Source organism: Stegastes partitus, unplaced genomic scaffold (genome assembly GCF_000690725.1).
Source record: "Stegastes partitus isolate 25-593 unplaced genomic scaffold, Stegastes_partitus-1.0.2 Scaffold443, whole genome shotgun sequence".
Taxonomy (NCBI): Eukaryota; Metazoa; Chordata; class Actinopteri; family Pomacentridae; genus Stegastes; species Stegastes partitus.
In genome coordinates this window covers 307,185-314,086 of record NW_007578174.1, presented here as the reverse complement: position 1 = coordinate 314,086, position 6,902 = coordinate 307,185, and positions in this window count along the sequence as shown.

Here is a 6,902-nt window from a genome sequence, read left to right as displayed (position 1 = left end):
ATCACCGCTCAATGCAAAGGTAGTTGACTAGCAAAGAACAGAAACGGGGGGAAATATTATAATCAGGTCTTCGTATTTCCGCTTTTGTTTTCCACGGGATAATGATACCGTGATGCTGTACCAAATGGGGACTCTGTCTATCTGTCAATACGCTCGCTGCCCATCCAAACTCCTGCCTCTTATTAGATTTCACCCATAAATAATTGATGACTTTGCACCTCCCCCATCTGCCTCAGTCTCCCTGTTTCTGTCTCACCCTCTCCGTCAGCTGTGGAGAAGGACGCTCAAGGTTGAACAATGTGATTTTACGTGCATTGTGTGTGTGTGTAGTGTGTGTGTGTGTGTGTGTGTGTGTGTGTGTGCATAAACCATTACACAGAGAGCAGAGTTCAAAGGACAGGATTCTGGTTGGACTCCAGGAGGAGGCTGCAGAATGATGGATAGAGGTGGCTGAAAGGAGGAAGACATCGTCAAAGAAAGGCACAGATAACCTCGAAATAACAAAGCACAATAAAGTGAAGAATGTTCCAGCACATTCCTTTGACTGAAATTCTCAAAACTGATTGTTCAACCTCCACATCATCTGGTCACATGTGCACGCCATGACAGCAGTTTCTTATTCTCCTAAACAAACGCTTTGGCACATTCATGCAGATGGTTTTGTACGGCTGTCTGCTGTTGCCTACGTTATCAATCGCTCATGTCATGTTGATCAGAATGTATTATACTGGTTCTCTGTTGAACAGTCTTACGCCCCAAAACAGCTTTGTTTTTTGCATGCAAAATGGTGAAACCAGCTGATATTATTCATTTCTATTAGGCTGCTTTCTTAAATGTGTGCTGAGAGGATGCACAAAGGAGGAACATACAGGATTATGAACGTAAACACAGGAAGCACAGTGAAGGAGAACCGTACAGTCGTCCTCGAATGTATTCCAACCCTTCCATTAAAGAAAAGGCAAAATTCACTATAGTCACTCAAATAAATAGCAACTGGAAAAAGTAGTAATAAATAAAAATTTCCTAAATTATGCTTTAGTGAAATAAGACACTGGTTTTGAATTTTGGTTGAAAAGAATAATTTAAAAAAACAAAAAACGGTCCCAGATAAATTAGAGCACTTTGCTGATGAGCAGTGGGCAAAAACACTTTGCTGGTCGTCAGGACAGTGAACGGTGCTGGAATTGCAGCGATCGCTTGTGATGTGGACAAACTACACCAACACGGAGTCCGATCGGAGACGACGCCGGCAGTTACCCGAGACAGAAAGAAGCACGAACATTAACAAAGGAGGAGGAAGAGAGCCGGGATCCATGCTAGGCTAAAGAATAACCTCTCCAGACCAGCAGGACCGTCCTCCTGCTCTCCAATGCCCGCTCCCTCCACAACAAGCTGGACGAGCTACGTTTGCTGAGAGAAACCCTCAGAGAGTGGAGGGACTGCTGTGTGTCTGCTTTAACAGAAACATGGCTCCATGACAGCATCCCAGACGGACATACAGCTGGAGGGGATGCAGACAGACAGACAGCTGGGCAGCATCTGCAGCTTCACCATCGTCACACCATCATGTGTGTCTTTGTGTCCTTGAAGACCTACCAGGACCTGAAGAGGTTCGCCATGTTCAACGAATGGCGGCGCACATGGACGCAGCGCCCCCTTCAGGAGGCAGCGAGAGTGAATGATTAGTGTCTTATCCCAGACGTGCATTCTGCAAAACTTGCTGCTAATCCTGAAGAAACGCTCTTTTATCTCGCCTGTACTACTATGTATGTACAGCAACATGACAATAAACCTGATTTGATTTGATATCTGTCAAGAGGTGCAGAAATCTGACTGAGAGTTTCAGAAAACACTTGATTGAAGCGATTGGCTCAAAGGGTTGTTCAACTAAATATTAGTTTACGGGTCCCATCATGCTTTTTTTTAATATATATATATATTTCTGTTAAACCACAATTCATAAGCAATGTCGTGATTTTCATTCAATTTTTATTTATTATTACTTTTGTGAATTTCAACTTGTGTCAGTGACTGAAGCTGTTTTTTTCCTTCTTTGATGGGTATGAATATATTTGAGGACGACTGTACGTGCAGCACTGTGCAGCCTTCACACACCTCCTGACATTTCTGTTTATCGCTCACGCTACAGATTCTCAGCCCCAACACAACGTACATCCTCCCCTGCGATGCGTCGTAGATGGCATCCTACAGACTGTCTTATCCAGCCTCTGCAAGTGTCTGCTGTGATGTCTGTTTTTCTGTTCTTTGTGCGATACAGTGCTGTTAAACAGTGCTGTCTTACTCTTTAGTGTATTGCGATGACGAGATCTGTCAGCCAATCATAGTACAAACAGTGAAAGTGAATCCTGTCCAATGTGTTGCGATCGAACTCCAACATAGGATGGATGGATGTTACTCTATACTGTTGAAACTGATACAAGCCACATTGGAAAAGTGTAGCTTTGTACTTTGACAATCATTGTGATCGTAACTTTAATCAGTTTACATCAGAAAACACACAAAACTGTACGTGTCATGGCTAAGCACTTTGACGCAGAACGTTGCAATCTGATGAAGATTAACATTTGAGAGATAAATTGAGAATTTGCACGTGATCCATTGTGTTTGAATCGTTTCAGGAAGTATTCTATGGAGTAGTGGGAGTGCCAAATTACAAAAATAAATCAATCAAAGAATTTAAAAAAAAAGAAAAAAGTGGAAATAAAAAGAAGAATAAACCTAATAATTAATTATTCTTTTTTATTTTTTAATTCATTTTCTGTTTTTTAATTATTTTTATTTTAGTATTATTATTTAATATTTTTAAAATTATTTCTTCTTTTTTTTGCTTTTATTGTGACATTTAATTTAAAACAACTTTTTTTTTCTTTTTTGCTTTTATAGCGACATTTAATTTAAAGCGACACAGCTTTAAAAGAAAAAAAAAGAAAAAAACAAAAAATAATACAAAAATTTAAAACTGATAATAAACAAAAATACATTTTAAAAATAAAAAAGAACAATAAATAAATAATTATTAGATTTATTCTTCTTTTTATTCCCACTTTTATTTATTTATTTTTAATTATTTTTTTAAATTTGTTTTTGTAATTTGTCACTCTCACTCCTCCTTAGTATTCTTACTGTTATGAAAATGCTACGCCTGATTTGAAAAGTGCACCAAAGCCACTGAGGAAGAACGATAACAACATAATGAAGTAGCTTTGTATTACAGTAGATGAAATATTTATGGTCTGCCTGCAGAAATTGGGTCACAGTGCAGGACAGAAGAGACACAGATTTCGTTGGATAAATGTACCTACATCTAATTTATGTTAGAAGCAAAAGAAAAAAAGATAATTAGAAAAAACACAATGATGAAAAGAATAGGCTCTGTGCTAAATATAGGCTTCATACTAGAACAGGCTTGCAGGTTAGCAGGTGTTCACGGTTTACGCTTCTTGATATTCAGAGAGACTTCACATAGATGAGATTCACACAACAGATATGCAAGTGTTGATGTGTTTTTTTCCTCCTGCTCTCGTCATCCAATATGCAGATGGAAAAGCATTAATACAGAATTATGCAAATGCGCATTGTTAGCTCCTGACACATTTCATGAATTCCAAAACAGAGGCCGAGCACATAATTTGTCCTTTCCAGCGCTGCCGCCGTCAGGTTGAACTACTGGCATGATTACTGCGCGTGCAAACAAATAAATAAGTAAATGGAAATGAAACGTCAAAGGTGCAAAAGACACGATCAGCTTCTAATAATGTCAGCAAGCGGATTAACAGCAGTTTATTGCTGTAAATCGGGGAAGCGATAGCGGAAAGAGGGAAAATGTGCAAGACTGCACTTTGTACATGCTGCTCACAACAAGAACAGTTTGATTTTTTTTTTTNTGAAATGTTTTCATTTTAAAGCCTAAATGAGCCTCTTACTCTCTCTTACACACCGTTAAACATTCACTATGCACAGTAATTTGATTTGTTCTTAATTAAGCCTCTCCGCAACCTGTGGGGTTCCTTTTTGTGCAATATATTACAAATGCTAGCGTGCAGAATGCTAAGTGAGCCATCAGGTGGTGGAGAATGTGCGGCGAAATGCTTGAAAATGGATTGCTTCACCGGGATATTTGCCTTGGCAAGTGCTCCCGCTCGGGTCAAACTGTAAATTGTGGGGTGGACACAGGTGGGGTGAAGGTATCATGTCGTTGTAGTCAGGCCTGATTACTCCTGCACTTAATGGTACCTGCACAGCACTTTGAAAGGAAGACTCACAGTCTGTGTACATCCATTTGTCTTCATCCTCCCTTTCCCCTCCTCCTGAATATGCGCACCAGCGCGAATGCACGAGAGCTGATTTGTTTTATTCCTCCGCGAGTGGAACAATGAGGAGTCTGAAAGCTCTCTGTGGTTCTGTCTGGGTTCCTTTAGATGATCTTGTCAGGATTGTTTCTGGCTCTAAAAATAGGAATTCATTAAATGTAATAATTGTACACAGCGATAGAGACAATGATAGAGTGTGACACTGTCGGTCTTATCAGAGCCTAAAGAGGCGTCATCGTATCTCTCTCACAGCCGGGGATGCACCCTGCCTATTAACCCCGAGTCAGGTTCTAGAAATAAGAAGTGGTTTTGGAGAATCTGTGGTTTTATGGTTAATATGAAGACCCCCCTAACCTTAAAGAAGTAAACAAAAACTGTAAAATAGGCTGATATTACCCAGTCATCATCCAATTATGACATGTTTTCTATTCTGCTTGGTGTTAAATATCCCTGGGTCGCATGAAATAGGCACTTAAACCTCCTGGAAAGCAGCACATCTTCACTCAGGTCATGCTGCACGGCTGGTGTTACATTCAAACGAACAAAGACATCAGGATTTTTCTACAATCTCACTTTCTCCTCGCGCTAATAGCCAATTTGTTGCAGCCGTCTGACTCTTTGCTGCTCTGCTGCGAAAAGAAACCCCTCACATTAGGGAGTGATAGAATCCAATGGGACCTTAAAATCGCTTTTTTTTCATGGAGTTTTCAGTCTTTTCCCTTCCAGACTGCTGTCCATGGTGCTGATCACCCCTGACCTTAAAGCTTGGGTAAATATGAGCCCACCAGAGAATTCCCCATTAGCCGTTTTGTGTGTCTTTGCGTCTTAGTTTTGTGAGTTTCAGTCCCTCTCTGTTGACGTAAACCTCATCNACTCCAACATAGGATGGATGGATGTTACTCTATACTGTTGAAACTGATACAAGCCACATTGGAAAAGTGTAGCTTTGTACTTTGACAATCATTGTGATCGTAACTTTAATCAGTTTACATCAGAAAACACACAAAACTGTACGTGTCATGGCTAAGCACTTTGACGCAGAACGTTGCAATCTGATGAAGATTAACATTTGAGAGATAAATTGAGAATTTGCACGTGATCCATTGTGTTTGAATCGTTTCAGGAAGTATTCTATGGAGTAGTGGGAGTGCCAAATTACAAAAATAAATCAATCAAAGAATTTAAAAAAAAAGAAAAAAGTGGAAATAAAAAGAAGAATAAACCTAATAATTAATTATTCTTTTTTATTTTTTAATTCATTTTCTGTTTTTTAATTATTTTTATTTTAGTATTATTATTTAATATTTTTAAAATTATTTCTTCTTTTTTTTGCTTTTATTGTGACATTTAATTTAAAACAACTTTTTTTTTCTTTTTTGCTTTTATAGCGACATTTAATTTAAAGCGACACAGCTTTAAAAGAAAAAAAAAGAAAAAAACAAAAAATAATACAAAAATTTAAAACTGATAATAAACAAAAATACATTTTAAAAATAAAAAAGAACAATAAATAAATAATTATTAGATTTATTCTTCTTTTTATTCCCACTTTTATTTATTTATTTTTAATTATTTTTTTAAATTTGTTTTTGTAATTTGTCACTCTCACTCCTCCTTAGTATTCTTACTGTTATGAAAATGCTACGCCTGATTTGAAAAGTGCACCAAAGCCACTGAGGAAGAACGATAACAACATAATGAAGTAGCTTTGTATTACAGTAGATGAAATATTTATGGTCTGCCTGCAGAAATTGGGTCACAGTGCAGGACAGAAGAGACACAGATTTCGTTGGATAAATGTACCTACATCTAATTTATGTTAGAAGCAAAAGAAAAAAAGATAATTAGAAAAAACACAATGATGAAAAGAATAGGCTCTGTGCTAAATATAGGCTTCATACTAGAACAGGCTTGCAGGTTAGCAGGTGTTCACGGTTTACGCTTCTTGATATTCAGAGAGACTTCACATAGATGAGATTCACACAACAGATATGCAAGTGTTGATGTGTTTTTTTCCTCCTGCTCTCGTCATCCAATATGCAGATGGAAAAGCATTAATACAGAATTATGCAAATGCGCATTGTTAGCTCCTGACACATTTCATGAATTCCAAAACAGAGGCCGAGCACATAATTTGTCCTTTCCAGCGCTGCCGCCGTCAGGTTGAACTACTGGCATGATTACTGCGCGTGCAAACAAATAAATAAGTAAATGGAAATGAAACGTCAAAGGTGCAAAAGACACGATCAGCTTCTAATAATGTCAGCAAGCGGATTAACAGCAGTTTATTGCTGTAAATCGGGGAAGCGATAGCGGAAAGAGGGAAAATGTGCAAGACTGCACTTTGTACATGCTGCTCACAACAAGAACAGTTTGATTTTTTTTTTTCTTCAACTGAAAATTCATCTTTGACCTGAAAAGCAAGAGTTGGCAAAACAGCTTCACCATGTGGTCCATTGTAGCAGCTACTGTGCTCTTCAGCAGATGAAGCTACCTGGCGGATGTGAAAATTGTAGATGTTCAATTTTTCGAAGCATCCAAAAACATATCCAGTCCAATTTAATCTGTGTT